General features: G+C 34.9%; 1 long non-coding RNA gene across 1 annotated transcript in view; it reads right to left on the bottom strand.

Moving 5' to 3' along the window:
- Positions 1 to 18,535, bottom strand: part of LOC107705777 (uncharacterized) — a 93,504-nt gene that overhangs the window by 21,757 nt on the left and 53,212 nt on the right. The window contains exon 3 of the long non-coding RNA XR_001636098.1: positions 5,158 to 5,270. This is a non-coding gene — a long non-coding RNA (uncharacterized LOC107705777). The remainder of the gene's footprint in view (positions 1 to 5,157; positions 5,271 to 18,535) is intronic.

Below are 18,535 nucleotides of genomic sequence, written 5' to 3'. Positions count from 1 at the left end.
ATTGTGTACTTAACGGCTTGAATGAGGGAAAGACCTAATCGAAACGAAACAACATAATTGATTTAAAAACAATGGAGAAATATAAAACTGTCAATTTAAAGTTGACTGTATACTATATATTTTAACTTTACTGCAAAATATACATACAATATACTGTATATATTAAGTGTTTTGAGAGTGTAGGAAGATTCATTGGAGTGGGCGGAGCTCTGCTCACTGCAACTCTCTGATTGGTAGAATTTTCTGTATAGCATCATGGGTAATGTAGTTTTTCACCAGGGATTCCACTGTTAAACATAAAACATAAGCTCAAATAATGTGAACTAATGGCAACAAAAGCATATACCATCGATTAACAACCTCAGAGCTTAGAGTAGGTCTATCTTTAAAGTTATCGCTAAAAATCATTGTCCCTATGGACAAAATGAATGGCAATTTTACTTCTGTGCCTGTTGCGCTCTATTCTTACACCAAGTAATATAGGTCATCAGTAAATGTACGTTGAGTTTCCTTTCAAAACCCTGTATCACTTATAAAAGTACAGTCTATGTAATTCAGATACAAAGCACTGTACACAAACTTTACAGAAAGTAAAAAGTCGACGTTAATAAGACAGTGAAGATGAAAACGCTCAGCGGGCCTGGTAACGTGCGAGAACAAAAAAGTAAATCTTGTCGACCCTTTAAATAATTTATGTTGGAAATCAGAAACGATTTCTAAAGTCAGGAGGAGGAGAAGGCATTCCCAAAACTAGAAACAATTGAGCGCTGTGCTCTTTGACATACAAATGAGAGACTTCAAAGGCTTACTTCGAGAAACTGTCAGCTACACAAGCCATCTACTATTCCCTGATGTGTTCGCCACTCTCCCGGAGAACTGCGGCTCTGAGCTCAGCAGAAACGCACGCTTGGTTCTGGCTGCACAGAGAAACAGGGTCATGGCTCTCTGAGGCTTTTAGCCTCGTTTCTGAGGATCCAGTAAAGCCTCAGTTCTCCTAAGATGTTATCAAGTGCCTGAAGGGCAGAGAAATACAGTATATATCGACAACAGCAATGTAATCCTATCATTTTGAGCACATTTTGAATGCCATTTCCCTAATGTAACCGGCATATTAGCAGTATTGGTACAACGTGACAAAAAGTCATAAATGAAAAACAGGCAAACATATTGACAGTATCATTATCTGTAAGAATGTAAAAATATAATGCAAATAATTTTTGGCGTAATTAGAGCACAGTTTAAGTTTTCAGTTTCAGTCTTTCTACATCACAATTTCACATTTAATTCAATCCGTTTCTTGTTGATTTGTAATTATTTGTAAAAATTTACTAGCAATTTTTTTCAGTGAAGAAACTGAAGGCTGTTTTTATTAAAACTTAAGATTTTTTTGCATTGTGACATTATTTTCATGATTTTTATTACTTTAAAGCACATTTCCGTCCAAAATACTTATTAACGTAATGCTTTGGATGTTTTACTTTATTTTCATTACTCTTAGTGGCGATTTGCATTCTTTCATATAATAAAAAAATTATAATGTTTTTTTTTTATGAGGTAAATAAAAACATCTAAACACAAAAATACAAAACTTTTTTTTCTGCCATAAATTAAACACTGTAAAACAAATACTAGCATGATGCGTGAATTCTTATTTATTTGAGATTGTGTTGAAATAAGTTTTTTTAAATTACCCTCAAGCACATTTCATTCCAAAATTCCTATTATTAATATGAATTGGATGTTTTACTTTATTCTCATTATTCTCAGTGGTGATCATTTGCATACTTTTATACAATAAAAATTACTGTAAAAATATTAGTTTTTACTTAACGCCATGCATTAGCATAAAAACAACACATTAATACAACAACAAATGTACAACAAATACTAGCATGACGTAACAATTCTTTATATGTTTTTCTTTTTCACATTCATTAATTGTTTTTTTGCTTTTTACAATGGATATTGGGTTAAACTAATCATTTGAGGGTGAAATTTAACTCATATTTTAGGAAAATAATTTCCATAACACAATTTTCTATTTTTGTCTTCTGATTTCATAGTGAAATATACAGTGTAAGTATAAACAGGTTATGTGAAATTCATCCAAACGCATCATGCATTCAAACGCAACAGCAGTTGTTTTGCGAACAGACTCGGAGCTCTTGACGGTCACACAAACAAGCAGCATTTTTTACTCCGGTCTGAACCGAGACAAAACCCCTTCACAATCCACCTTCATTAGAGCTCCACTTCACACGGCTCCAAGCCTCGACTTTAAATAGAGAATTAGCTACACAAACAAGCAGCATTTTTTACTCCGGTCTGAACCGAGACAAAGCCCCTTCACAATCCACCTTCATTAGAGCTCCACTTCACACGGCTCCAAGCCTCGACTTTAAATAGAGAATTAGCCGCTGGATCGCTCTCTCTTTCTCACTCACGGCTCAGGACTCATTACCCACAGTCTGAGGCAGTGGGTGGCCTAAGTGTTAAAATGATTTATTTTCGTAATAAATACTCAGTCTCTCTCCGTCTCTCTCTGTCCTCCTGCATGTTTATGCATTCCCCTGATGTAGCCCAGCCAGACTAGAACACTTTTACTAAGGTGACTTTGATTCCAGGGGGTTGTTAATGTTTTAACAGTCTTATGTGGCTCTCCTCGCTTTCTTTTCCTATTACAGGCCTTTACATCGGTCTTAATGTGCTTTTTCTGTGCGTCTGTTTTCATGCAATGCAGATGAGATGTGCTGTCCGGGTCACGGCACCATTTTATGGGCAATGGTTAATTCTCTCTCTTAAAGTGTTATGAAACCCCTCATTTCAACAAAGGTCAGTTCATACCACTGTTTTAGAAAATGCACAAAAAAGTAGTTAAGGCACACTGCGGCGAGGGGAGAGAAAAAAAAACTACTGTCTGTGCTCTGGTTTTATTTCGCATTAATGGATTTAACAGTTTCTCTCACAAATGCTCACTGCAATTCACAAATGCATGCAACAAAATGCTGAAATATATTATAGCCTACACCATTTTGTATGCTCACAAAACAAATACACACAGGCTATTTTATTTCTGTAATTTAATGCACAAATAAACGCCGAGCTGTTTGCATTGTACTCTGCATTGAAGATGTATGTGTGAAAGGAGGAAAACAGAAAATACGTGTGAATGCACATTTGCAGTTTTTATGACTTTTGAGGCTGTTTCTCACTTGTGATTTCAACCTGAAAAAAAGCCATACAATCTATAAATCAACAGCTTTACTCTTAAGATTTTAAATTAGACATGCTAATACTAAACTCCACCTTGGGCAACACATTTATATCTAAAAAAATGAGTGTTTCACAAACTAATAAGTCATATCATGTAAACAGATTTAAGTTTTTCTCACAAATACTCACAGCAATTCACAAATGCATGCAAAAAGTGCTTATAATGTTCATATACCATTTTGTATGCTCTCAAAACAAATACACACAGTCCATTTTATTAGAAAACACTGGTGATTTCAATGATAAAAAGCCTTAAAATCTATAAATTACAGCTTTACTCTTGGAAAAAAGAGGAAAACATTTGTTTGAATGCACGTTTGAATGTTTAATGACTTTTGAGGCTGTTCTCACTGGTGATTTCAGCCTGATATCTGTAAAATAACAGCTTTACTATTAAGCTTTTAAATTAGACATGCTAATGTTTAACTACACCGGCGTGTGCAACACATTTATATGTCTATATACCTGTCTGCATCTCAAAAAATAAGTGTTTTTCACAAACAAATAGGTCATATAACATAAGAGATTTCACAGTTTCTGTCACAAATGCTCACTGCAATTCACAATGCTTTTGTATGCTCACAAAACAATTACACACAGCCAATTTTGTTGGAAATCAATGGTGATTTCAACCTGGAAAAAGCTCTAAAATCTATTAAAAGTGCCACACATTCATATATACAAACTAATAGATCATCTCACATAGACAGACTGACTGCACAAGGAATTGTTCAAAAGCAGAGCTCTAGGTCTTTTACAAAGTGCTTTTTTTTCTTTCCTCCTCTAGCTGTATATTTGTCTCACAGGGTTGCTGCTTTGCAGTGAGTGTTAAATAGCTTTTGGTGAGACCCATAATTTGTAACATCATAGCTATGGATGTGATATTTTACCAGCACTTTGAAAACTACACAGCCTTCATAGCGTATTATTTAAATGTACTTTACGCCATCCGATTAAATCCTGATGGATAAAATTGCGTAATAAAGAAACAAAGTGCATTTATTGAAGCAAAACCTGATGTCAGCTCAGCGGCTCCGACCCATCCTAACTGTTTACGTCTCTCTTTGCACTTTCACATCTATTTCCCTGTCTGACGTTGTAGTGCGCACCGAGAAAACACTGGTTGTGCTGATCTCTCTACCTTTGGCCAAGGAGCCGTGAGATTAAAACAGCTCTCCGCAGCAGCCCTCTTTCTCTCTCTCTCTCTCTCTCTCTCGCCATCATGAACAGTCTCGCTCGCTCAACTTATTGGCCCTTGAGTCGGAAGAATTATAAATTCAGGTTATCCCTCAGAATTAAGTAGATAAGGGTCTGTGTCCAGAGCTTATCCTTAATTTATGCAGATACTCTCGGAATCCCACGTTAAGAGCTGGATTTGGTTCCAAAGTAGCCCAATTAGATGGTCTATTCGGCCTCATCATACTTATAATTCAAATTGTTTGGCTGAGTGAGGTTTATGCAATACAGGTAATGATGAGCGGGAGAATCTATCAGCATTCGCCAATTGAGAGTGTTTAATATTTATGACGAGTCAAGATGTCTTTTCCAGCTGAATACAAATGCTTTTCTGAGTGTGCAAATCAGCTGAAAATTCTCAATTTCTGCCCCTAAAGTGTTTTTGTCATTCATGTCTACTGATTTTTTTCCCTCCTCCAGCAAGACCATTATGTAAACTAGATTGAAAAACAAAATCAACACCACCACCAACACAAAAAATAAGATATGAATGCACACTTCACCGGGCTAAATCTTGTATTTTTGGAGAAATGTTGCACGAGCTGGGTAACAAATGCCTGATTGACATGCCTGGCCTTTGTTTTCTGGAACCCTTGAGTGCTTTGCGGTTTGTTTTGTGTTCGCTCTTTTATAAATGAACTTGCTCACCTTGTCTCGCAAAAATCAGAGCGTGTTTATGTGCCTGTCCGTCTGTCCTTGGGTTGGGTTCTGTTCAGGCTTGTAAAGGAAGGACAACCCGATGGCGAGAGTGATTTGATTGCCTGTGGGTTGGAAATAAAAATATATACATTGAGAAACATGGAAGCGACATTCAATCAGACGGCTGTAAATTGGCCCACAGATCAAAGCGAGAAAAGCACAAGAGGCATCAACAATTCCTCCAGATTGCTATAACATAACAAAGAGACAAAAGTGATAAATATAGTCACAAACACCAAAAAACAAAGAGACAAAATGGCCAAGGTTTCCTCAGTACAGGTGAATTTTAACTTCCTTAGTCAAATAGCTGAGGATGGTTTAGTTATAGCGCCCCCTTTTGAGGGAATTCAATAACATTTGGTGCGTCTCTTTGAAATGTCTTTTTGTTAATGCATAGTAAGTTTCATGATGATTGGACAAGGAGTTCAGAAGAAACGGGCCAATTACTCAATACAGGACACAGCCAAAATGTATTGGTTTACAAGCTGACACAAGGCTGTTTGTGATCTATTTCTACTAGGATTGTGAAATGTTTTAGTTTGTTTGAATTGGAAATACAGATCCTGAAATGAGACACCTGAAAACTACTCTTCTGAGTCTTGTTGTTGTTAAATGGCCAGACCAAAACACACAGTGAAGAGAGTCATGCTTCACATATTGTATTGAACTAATGACAGGAGCTTCTGTAACCTCGTTCTCTCAGCTGTGAAATTACAGCTCTGCCTTACCAGACCCATATAATGAACCCAATAACAGTGAGGGAAGGACATGATTAGTTAATAAAGAAATTTAGAGAAACAGAAAAAGATTTGTTCAGGAGACAGACCCAGACTTCTAGCCCTGTTTAGGACTATAAATTCAATGGGTTACCTGGTTAATTCAATTTGTTACAAAAAGTGTGTTCCTTCAACAACAGCATTTTTTTTTTTTTTTAATTAAGGTTATATTAAAACACTGCATTTTTCAAATAAAACAATTATGTTTATTTGTTTCTCAATGTTTGATTTTTATTGTTATATCTTTATTCCAGACCCACACTTTCAATCTTAAAATATTTATTTTATTTTATTTTTTAGTAATATGGTTAACATTAAGAATGGAAAAAAATATATACCACTCTGATATTTACTGTAAAATCTAAATACATTTTCAATCTAAATACGTTTCAATCTAAATAAATATTTCAATCAAAATACAGTTTTAAATTGAATTACCACCACAACCAACAAAAATATCAGCTATCACATCTAAGAATATTTTTATTTTGTCAAAATTTCAGCTTGATTAGAAATCATGCAAAGTATGGGAAAAAAGTGAAATATTATTTCATTTGTGTATGTAAGATATATAAAATGCTATGTAAATAGCCTTAAACAAAGGAGTCATTATTGCATAAATGTTTAAAATGTCATTCACACCACAGAACAATTGGTGATTTGAGTTGAAATGGAAATAAACATATCTTTATGATGTATGTTTTGAATGAACTATACTCATTTTTAAAGTGTATTTTAAGGGAATTTCATAGTGTATTTTAAGGGAGTTTAATTTCCCTAAAAGTTAAAAGTCCCTAAAAGTGCCCATACTGGAAGAAACACCCATATACTCGGTTGTGTCGGTTTGTCTCTGATTTGTTTAACAGTATAAAACTCAATGTCTACCCCAGTAAGAGCCTTCATGATGGTTTAACAGACATGTGACAGTCAGTCATAATCAATACACCTCATTCACTCTTGTGCCCTCATTTGACTCTGATCTCATCCGCTCTCTCACAAAGATACCAACTTGCATTTTGAATTTCAATATCTTCCATCCCCTAACCCTTGTGCACAGTTCCAGATGTGTGGCAAAATATGGATGAGATGAGGTCGTGCGCAGCAGGGAACATGCTGGAACATGCATCCAAATCCTCATTTATGGAACATGTCCTAGATATGCAGCTGAGAATCAAAATAAATCAACACTAGCACTGTGTGATTGTGGTTTTAATGCAATTCTGTGCATGATGCGTCTATAAAAGTACTCAGAACAGCATTTCAGAAAGTCGGATAGATATATCTGCTTCTTTTTAGGGATATAATACAGCATGTTCTAGCTCAAATCAACATTGAGCACAGAAAACGAGACAATGGACAAGGAAAGCCTTAAAACTTTAGCTTGATTCAGCTGGTAGAGAGCCTCTATCCTCAGCACGGATTCAGCACTCACGTGTTTGACATCACAGGGTCACGAATGACACCAAAATAAACCCACGTGGCTGCGATATAGAGGTAAGTAGTAGTCATGGAAAAAGCCTGTCGGAGCTAATCAACCTCAGCAGCAATAAAAGTCTTCACAATGACCTCGACCTGGACTTTGTCCTTAAAGAGGAACATGGAAGACTTTCACAACAACATGACGAGAAACTACTTTATAGAGTCCCTACAACAACCTCTGACCCAAGGATTTCAACAAACTGGCTTGTTCTCTAACAAACCCCTTTGTTAATTACAATAAAGTCTTTATTTGTCACCTGACAGCAGCTAATGAACTTCATTACGCAGCTTTAATGATGCACAAATTGAGTACATGGCATCTTGTCATTCAAAATCTGTACGATTTTCTTTCTTCAGTGGAAGACAGCATATATTGCAGAATATACATAGTGTTCATTATAATAGAGACAGTTAAGTTAAAAAATAAATAAATAAATAAAAAAGTCCATATGGCTATACGTCACTATATTTCAAGTTTGCCTTTTGCCACAGCTCTTAAATCTTATTCAATTCAAATTCACATGTAAAGATGTCACATCAGGTTTGACGTTGCCAGTGTTATTGTATTATTATCTATACACAGTTCAGTTGCTGCCTTAAAATTTTTCAAGTGTGCATAATATATATATATGTATATATATAGCTAGATAGATAGATAGATATATTATATATATCTATACACATACAGTACACACAATCAAGTCAACTCAAATCAAAAAGGGTTGAAACTGCTCAACTTATTTTCATGGGTTAAAGTAATGCAAAAACAAATTAATATTACGGTATGTATTAATTACTATACTAATTAATATATTAGTAATTTTGTTATATGCTTGTCATTTTTATTATTTTTTAAATATTTTTTGGAAATATATCTATTTACACAGACAGTCTCTCAGTGACCTGTTCTACATAGGTCGGTAATAAATGATAGTTCATGGATGACTTTCAGTTACCAGGTCTGATCTTTAACCACTAGGCTACCAGACCACCGATAAATAAATCCCATTCCTGCACACTTTCATTAAGAGCACTTTGTCTTCATTCCTCGACACCTTTACGAGTTTGTAGTTCAGCCAATGGCAGAGAGCTGTTTGGTTGTGAGTGATGACCTAGGTGATGTACAGGGACAGAAGGTCATTCATCCCATGGAGGATGGACTCGCCAGCGGTGTGAAGCATTTTCTTTCCTTTTTTTTTTTTTGTTGCTTTATTACTTGTTGCTTATTTTTTGAGTGACAGGAAGCTACTCTTTCAGTTTCCCTCAGGTCATGGGCAAACTTAAACAATAAAACTCTCAAAACAGTGTGTGTTTGTGCCTGGTGAGGGCGAACAAGAGACCTGGGAAGAAGGAGAAAGTGTGTGTGTGTGTGTGTGTGTGTGATAGACAGATACATATCAAAGTTAATGAAAAAAAAAAGTACACAACTGCAGAGCTTCCTCTGCTTACCTGGGCTGAATCACAAGGCTCAAATGCTGATACCCAGCAGACACTATTGGTTTATGAGTGTGAGCTGTCCATCAAGGCTTTGGCAGATACAGTACTAAAGAAATAAAGGAAATAACTAGTCCGGTCACGCCTAATTTCACACTGTTTTCGAGCCCCGGTTGGCCTGAAGCTCAACGCCTGCTTGCTCACGATACACAAAATTCCCAAAACTTAAAATAAATAACATAAAAAAATTATGCCTGACGCTGCAATGATAAAATATTTCTGAATGTTATTTAAAACAAGAAGTATAAGGATTGATACATATTTCATATGAAATTATTCCAATATGCTGATTTGCTGCTCAAGAAACATTTCTTACTATCATCAATGTAGAAAACAGTCGTGATACATTTTTCAGGATGCATTGTACAGATCCAAATCTGACAGCAGATTTACATTGTTATTTGTTGGTGACTTTGGCACTCCTAATATCTGTTCATCAGTTGAGCTACAGAAGCACATTAGGTATTATTTGAGCTAAATTACGTCTTAGCTTAGAAGTCGACTGTGTCAATTAATTCATGGGTAGAGAGTACATTGCTCTGAAATTCAATCACTTGTTTGATTTTGAGGACTGCTTTGGTTCCCATGGAGGTATTGATTGTCTGCCAAAGTTCTTAGAGAAGGCTTTCTCAAATTGAACACTTAAAAATTTAAAGGGGTTGAAAATTAAAAGCAACAGGACATTTTGACCCAGCTTGAGTAAGTTTAAATTGAATGGTTGCTTGATTAAGAAAAGGAAAGTTAAATAAGAACAATGAACATCCTCTGGCCAAATTAGATGGACATTTTGACCTCCCTCAGGGCTTTAGACTAGAGCTTTGTGGTCCGTTTGTAGTCAGAGTTTGATTATTTTGGTTGGTTCAAAAGGTTTTTTTCTGACGTCCGGGATATGAATCATGTGGTCTGCAATCTGTGAAAGCAATTCAGATTAACTTGTGCAAGTGAACAACTACATTAGACTATTTTAGTCCTAATCCAGGCCTATGTTACTGATACTCATCTGAAGTTAATTCTGTGTAAACTCATTTAATGGTTTTACATCAGCAAAGAAAACCTACATAAAATGTGCATGAAATATGCATGAAATTTTACTAGATTTATAGCCTTCTTAAAATAGTAAATCTTAAATGCAAAATATTTGCAAGTTTAGGATTGGTAGGGCTTTTTAAAATAAAAGAAGTTTCTTCTGCTCACCAAGGCTATATTTATTTGGTCAAAAATACAGTAAAACTGTAATATTGTGAAATATTATTACAATTAAAAAAAAGTTTTCTAATTGAATATATTTGAAAATGTAATTTATTCCTTTGATGCAAAGCAGACTTTTCAGCAACATTACTCCAGTCTTCAGTGTCACATGATCTGACGCTTTGAAAACGGTTTTGCTGTTTAATATTTTTATGGAAACCATGATACATTTTTTTTTCCAGGACACTTTGATAAATAAAAATCATAGTAATTTTTACATGAACGCATTTAATTAAATGTTGTATGTTACTTAGTATTAGATGTGTCTGATGCCCCTAATGGTTTTACATCAGCAAAGAAAACCTACATAAAATGTGCATGAAATATGCATGAAATTTTACTAGATTTATAGCCTTCTTAAAATAGTAAATCTTAAATGCAAAATATTTGCAAGTTTAGGATTGGTAGGGCTTTTTAAAATAAAAGAAGTTTCTTCTGCTCACCAAGGCTATATTTATTTGGTCAAAAATACAGTAAAACTGTAATATTGTGAAATATTATTACAATTAAAAAAAAGTTTTCTAATTGAATATATTTGAAAATGTAATTTATTCCTTTGATGCAAAGCAGACTTTTCAGCAACATTACTCCAGTCTTCAGTGTCACATGATCTGATGCTTTGAAAACGGTTTTGCTGTTTAATATTTTTATGGAAACCATGATAAAAAAAATTTTCCAGGACACTTTGATAAATAAAAATCATAGTAATTTTTACATGAACGCATTTAATTAAATGTTGTATGTTACTTAGTATTAGATGTGTCTGATGCCCCCTACACTGTGGTTCATCCTAAGTGAAGATTCTTTACAGTTTTGTAGTGCTTTGTGCATGAAAAGCAATAAAAACCTTTGATCATGAAAAAATTATATGCCTATTATGGCATAATGCATTTCTCATTACTGCTGGTCTCCCCTAAATTACGAGCAACTCGCACCATCCCTTAAAGTCATTTCACAAAAGAGTGTCCGGAAGTGTGTTGGAGGGACAAAACCATGAATAAAATTAATTATATAGTCATTACAGGTAAACATCAATGCTAACATATGCTGCTGACACAAGTGCACCACGATTGGTCTAATAATTTTAGACCAAGTAATTAAACCAAGCTTCTTGACCTCAACCCAATTCTCTTCTTGTGTTTGTGAACTGTATCCAGGCTACATGGAATTGCATGCATGAGGACCTTGTTTCATTGCTTTTGTGTCTCTGTGATTCTAGGACAGTCCAGCTCACTGTGCATCCAGGACTTGGAGAGACACTCGAGCAGAATTAACCTGGCTGCGGGTTCTTGGAAATCCACCAGAGAACAACAGGCACCGAACGCTGGGCAGAAATGCCTCTGCTCTCCTCAAGGTGATGAACATGCCTGGTGGGACCACCTTGAAACGCCACACACACATAACCATTTGAGTAGAGGCCAAACACATGACCGCAGTAGGAGCTGGAGATTGCCAACGGGATGCCAGCGAGATGCATTACCCATCACCCAACAGGGATAAATGATGAGCATCATTGCCATGCAAATACCTGCCACAGTGAATCACACCCCAGCGGAGGGGATCTGTGCGTCCTCCAAGCTCTCGAATGCCAAATCAAACAGCTCATGGTACTAATTTACCTCTCTCCAGCTGTTCTGAATGAGCCAGGATGCATGCGGAGGCGATTGAGACATCTCTGCAGGGTCGAGGCTTATAAAACAGTGCTCGCAGATGTGGCGATCTGCGTACAGGACATGTAAGATGACGCACATGTGGTGTGATTGTGCGTGCTGGGAAGCACTGAGCATAATGACAATATGGCATTACCCAGTCTTGCATAAAGCAACGCAAACAGCCTACAGCAATAGACTTTACTATGGGGGTCCCACTCCCAACATGGAGGAGAGAGCGTCTCGACCAGACAAAAATCACACTGAGTCTGTAGCCTCAGGACTGACAAGGATGTGCTTGTAAATGGAGACGAACAGAGATGTAGCAGTCGTTTCTTGAGAACTTCACTTTCTTAGCCAATGACTGGCTGCCTCGCATGACAATCAAAAACAAGAGTCTGACATTGCTAATTAAATAAGATCTTTAAAATAAAAGGCAACATGGCAAATGAGAACACTTGTTGATATTACAGTAAAAGTGCAATCCCATTTACCATTGTTCAGCCAATTTTGGGGATCGAAGTAGAGTAAATTCAATAGGAATCCACGCATTTGTGATCATGAGTATAAATGAGGTGCATAGCTAATAAGAAGAGCCGCTCATGACATTTCATGAGTTATGTTTTATACTGTAAAGGAGTGATCATATCTACCAATTTTCATGGTCGAAACAGAATAATATCAATAGGAATCTGAATGTGACTGAGGCTAAAAGATTTATAAAGAAAGCTACTTTGTTTGAAAATGAGAGAGCATCTCAACCAGACCAACATCACACTGAGTCTGTAGCTTCAGGACTAATGAGGATGTGCTTGTAAATGGCAACAGTCATTACTTGAGAACCTCACTGTCTTAGCCAATAGCTATGTTTCCATCCACCTATTTTTATGCGCATTTTGGAATATCGCATAAAAAACCGCTGGATGGAAACGCCAAGATGCGCATGAATTCTAAAAATGCGCATAAAAAACGTATGTACTGAATAAATTCCACCATGCGCATTGAAAAAGTCATGTGACTTTGCGCTATGAGACGGGATAAATTGACTAACCAGCGGACCGATCTCGTTCACAGCATCTATATGTTGTTTTGGTCGTTCTGAAATGCCTGAGGAAAGTCTGTCATCAAAGTATTTCTGAATAATTACTGTCTTACATGACTGCTTTCCCAAACAGCAGGCATCCACCTCTAAAAGCAATGACCGCATTTATTGTGTTACGTCTGCTCTCTCTGAAGCGCATGCAATTTATTACATATGAAAATTATTATATTCAGTGGTTTCTCCTAGTTTTCTTAGAGATATTTAGTGCCAGTTTATCAGGAAGTGACGTTTTTGTTCTCTTTGACTCGTTGGATGGAAACGGTGCTTTATTTGCAAATGTTTTATGCGATATTCCAGTTTTGCGCATAAGTTAAATTCACATCTTTGGATGGAAACATAGCTAATGATTGGCTGCCTCATACGACAATCAAGAACATCAACCAATAAGAGTCTGACATCGCTATTTAAACAGAAAAGAGCTGAAAAAAGGTGGAAGTCTGAAGAAAAGACCCATTCATAGCATTTCTCAATCACATTTATCATTGTTCAACTAATTTTCACAGTCGATTAGAGTAATTTCAATAGGAATCTGCACAATTGGAAATTTCATTTGAAGACAAACGACTTCTCTAAACACATTTCGCATCGAAATCAAGTTGGCCACTTGTATTGACCACGATGACTAACAGAAACAACTTGGTTTGAACTGTTCTTCACACATCATACACTACTGAAACACTAATGAAGCTTTTTTGCCAATAAATTTTGGCTAATGTGATTGCATTACTCAACCAATCTCAAATGTTTCTCCTGACATCCATTACAGGTAATGAAACAGACACAAATCAGACGAAACAAGATCTCTGACTTTTGATTTCAGGTTCAGGTAAACTTGGTATCTTGGTAAAGCTAAGCACAGATGCTCAAACTTCTAGGCAAAATGTATTTTGAATAAAAATCGAAAGAGTTGTTGGAAGCAATTTATGGTGTAGTTCATTTATAGACTACATTTAGCTTTCTACTTCTGATGATTGTATTTAGGCTTTAAAAAGCTGTCTCATTTGTGAAGATTATCATGATTAACAAAAAAGATTGCTCTCTAGGAGAAACTCAATCTGAATCATTCAATCAATGATTAAATTCACAGGTCATGGGAAATGATGAGATCATGGAAAGAGGACGTCATATACCAGAATTAAGCCAAACAAAATATATTTTTCAAAAATGATGCCTCAATGGATATTTGGGCTACTGGTTAGCATTATTTAATAGTGTGACGTGACATGTGACATGTGGCCAAGTATGGTGACCCATACTTGGAATTAGTGCTCTGCATTTATCCCATCCAAAGTGCACACACACAGCAGTGAACACACACACACCGTGAACACACACCCGGAGCAGTGGGCAGCCATTTTTTGCTGCGGCGCCCGGGGAGCAGTTGGGGGTTCGGTGCCTTGCTCAAGGGCACCTCAGTCGTGGTATTGAAGGTGGAGAGTGAAGGTGGATGAAGCTGATAGTGATATCAGCTGGGCCAAAACAATGGAGGAGCAAGTTTTGACTCCATTTTTTCCCCCCTCGGAATAGCATGTAACAATAAACCATTCATAATTAGATCAGGAACATGCAATAATAACGTAAATCGGATCATTTTATATTTCAGTTGGGATTTTTTATTCATCTGACTTTTAATTATCTTAGAAAATCTTGCCGCCTGATATAGAAAAATGGATGGACTGACAGGCCGCAAAGGGAGAGGGAAGACTGGGATAAAATGAGCCAAACGCATACCAACAGACCAGGAAGTCTCTGACTCGGAGGAGAATTCAGCCTAATTATATTTTGCTGGGTGGCTGAGCAGACCAGGCCTAGTTAGCACTGCACCAGTGAAGATCACAGCTACATTAACAAGAGCTGCCCTGCCTGGGACAAGTGATAATTATCATCACTAAGCCCTGAGAGAGTGACAAGGACTAGCTGCTCTCAGGGGCACGTCTCTAATGTGGTAGAGAGGACGAGCCGAGCGCTAATTATCAGAGTGAGAGAGCTCCTATCGGCCCTGTTCCTGCAGCACGGAGAGAACCCAGACACCGATCGGCCGGCGTTTTATCAGAGCGTGCATGATACTCGGGAGGATTGCTTGGACACTTGTTGTAAAATTGAACGCACTACAAAGCTCCAATTTCTGGGAACTGTGGCCAGACTTTTTTTCAAGAGGCGATAAGAGGCTGATAAACATCCAGCAGCTCCTCACAGCTCCATGAGAAATGACCATAAGCAAAAGCAAAAAACAAACAAACAAACAAAAAAAAAACGGTACAAGATAATTTCCTACTATGCAGTATGTGTTTTAATATATTGGATAAAATATTAAATTCATGTTTCTTCATGAAAATTATTTTAGTTAGTGCCTTTTTAGCAGAATGTCACAAATACAATAAAAAAACTGTTCTGTGTGATTTTACACAGAAATTACTAGTAAATTTCAGAGATTACAAAGAATCGTCAAGTAACACATTAAGTTACACATGAAATTCTGAAGTAGAAAATATAAAAAAAAATAGGTGTAAAAGTTTAAATACTTTCTTTCTTTCTTTCTTTCTTTCTTTCTTTCTTTCACCCTGGCCATTTTTTAAAATTAAATATTACAAGTATTTTTAATTTTTGTTTAAATTATTTTTATTTTATTTTATTTATTTTAAACTTTTTTTGGGGGGTATTGTTTTAATTGCATTGTTTTAAAAACACAAACATGAGCAAGTATTAGCAATGGATTTGTATTTGTTTATTTGATTTATATATTTATTTTTGTGGTATTATTTTATTAATTGCTTTGTCTAATTCCATCATGGTTAATCAAATTATGGATATCAACATTTCAAAAGATAATATAATAATAAAATTAAAAAAAATACCGGAAAATATATGAATGAATGAATGAATACATGAATGAATGGATAAAAATAAATAAATGAAATATAAAAATATAAATAAATGCATTTAAAATAAAATGTAAAAAATAAAATGAAATTCAATGAAAAATAATCCTCATCTACAACTTTAACTCTTTCTTTCCATTCTTCTCTTGCAGTTATAAATAATTGTTCTAATTAATAAATTTTAAGTGTCTGAGCTTAACCAAAACATATTTACATACCATCTCATTCTGGTCTGGTTCTGGTCTAAATGTTTCTAATTTCATCTATAGCTAATTTCATAAATACTAATCTCTCCTACTTCCATCTCTTTCCCCTCCATTTCTCTTTCCTGCCATTAGTCTTCCATCAAACATCAGCAGGCCTTAAGTTACCCAACGTGGGGAAAGATGGGAGGTAATTACAGTAACCTAGCAATAAGCCCAAAGAGCTGCGACAGGATGAACAGATGGAGGACAGAGGAGAAGGATGAGAATTTAAGACTCTTTTAGTGGGTAATCATGGCACAGAGACTACTATGAAGGAAACTGTATAGTGTGGCATACATGTTTTCCAGCATGCAGTACCTGGGAAAAAAACTAAAAGCAAATGACAAAATAAAAAAAAATAAAAAAATGCAACACTAATATTTCCTTTAAAATATTCTCTCTTTTGTTAATTGCATGCAATCAATCATTTAAAAAATAATAATCATGCCCTTAGAATACTACTAACTAGCATGCATTGATGTGCTGTAAGCATAACTACTGTATAATATGATGATGAATGATGCTTTGCGGTAATTCTCAGATTGAAGAGAGTCATCAACAATGGCCTGCAGATGTGATTAGAATGCTGAACTGCGATCGTGAGCGAAGTCTACGAGGGTGAATACGATTAGACGCCGCTTGTAACGAGCCTCTGAAAAGGTTAAAGAAATCAATCAACAACGCAACAAGCCACACTAAATACTGTCAGCTACTCACAGCTATGTGGAATAACAACTGTGTAACTCATTTTCCTTGGAATAACATTCATTTTCACAGTCTGTGAGTGCCGATGAAATGTATCACACAGCTAAACAAGTGAAGCAAGTTTAAACAACATCATTTTCCGATTTGGAATCACTCTTAGGAAGTTGGGAGGGGGAAAAAAAAATGGGACAAAAAATGGCATGGGAGTAAACACTCAGACTGTCTTGCGTGTTTTGTTGAGTTGCTGGCGCAATGACAGAGATAATTTCACAAAAAGTCTTACAACAAGCTATTTAAAGTTGCAAATAAGGTTCCAGCTGATTAGACATGCTTTTTGATTAATAAAACGCAATTAAAGCATCAAAATGGAATGCAGAACAACTAAAACTGAAGAATCAGGGAGAAATAGAACAACAAATACAACAGAATAAATTTTATAGGGCCCTAAAATGCCATTTTCGTTAAAGTTTTAATATATTGTTGTTAAACTGTGTAAGTTTTATGATTTCAATTAATTAAACATATGTTTTGAAAAAAAAACTGAATATGGGAAAAAAATAAATGTATATATTTATCAGCGATTAGAATATAATGAGAATAGCTGCTGAGAACTGAAACTAAAAGATTATTAAAAGGGTATGATTGTGACTGAATTTTATATTTGTTTGTTTTCTCCAGATTGCAGGAGAGAAATGTGACCCAGATATGTTTTTGCCTATTTTTGCATGCATTTTTATAAAATATATTCTTAAAAATATATTCTTAAAAATAAATAAATAAAATTTGCTTGAAAAAAAAATTAAAAACTTTTATTATTTCGTTCTTTAAAGTAAAAAAAAAATGTTCTGATTGTGATTAGATTTTACGGTTTATTTTATTCTATTTTATGGTTTATTTTATTTAATTGGTTTATTTTACAACAAGCTATTTAAAGTTGCAAATAAGGTTCCAGCTGATTAGACATGCTTTTTGATTAATAAAACGCAATTAAAGCATCAAAATGGAATGCAGAACAACTAAAACTGAAGAATTAAGGAGAAATAGAACAATAAATACAACAGAATACATTTTATAGGGCCCTAAAATGCCATTTTCGTTAAAGTTTTAATATATTGTTGTTAAACTGTGTAAGTTTTATGATTTCAATTAATTAAACATATGTTTTGAAAAAAAAACTGAATATGGGAAAAAAATAAATGTATATATTTATCAGCGATTAGAATATAATGAGAATAGCTGCTGAGAACTGAAACTAAAAGATTATTAAAAGGGTATGATTGTGACTGAATTTTATATTTGTTTGTTTTCTCCAGATTGCAGGAGAGAAATGTGACCCAGATATGTTTTTGCCTATTTTTGCATGCATTTTTATAAAATATATTCTTAAAAATAAATTCTTAAAAATAAATAAATAAAATTTGCTTGAAAAAAAAAATAAAAAACGTTTATTATTTCGTTCTTTAAAGTAAAAAAAAAAAGTTCTGATTGTGATTAGATTTTACGGTTTATTTTATTCTATTTTATGGTTTATTTTATTTAATTTTATGGTTTATTTTATTCAACGTTTTATTTAACATTTCATTTTACGTTTTATTTTATTTTATTTTACCCAGCCATGTTTTTTCTTATTCTTGCATTTTTCTAATTTTTCAAAATAAATGTTTTATAATTGTTCAAAAAATAAATAAATAAATAAATAAAATGATATATATATATATATTTATGTTTATTTATTTATTTATTTATTTAG

Source organism: Sinocyclocheilus rhinocerous, unplaced genomic scaffold (assembly GCF_001515625.1).
Source record: "Sinocyclocheilus rhinocerous isolate Xijiao unplaced genomic scaffold, SAMN03320098_v1.1 scaffold834, whole genome shotgun sequence".
Taxonomy (NCBI): Eukaryota; Metazoa; Chordata; class Actinopteri; order Cypriniformes; family Cyprinidae; genus Sinocyclocheilus; species Sinocyclocheilus rhinocerous.
This window is presented reverse-complemented; position numbering and strand designations above follow the sequence as displayed.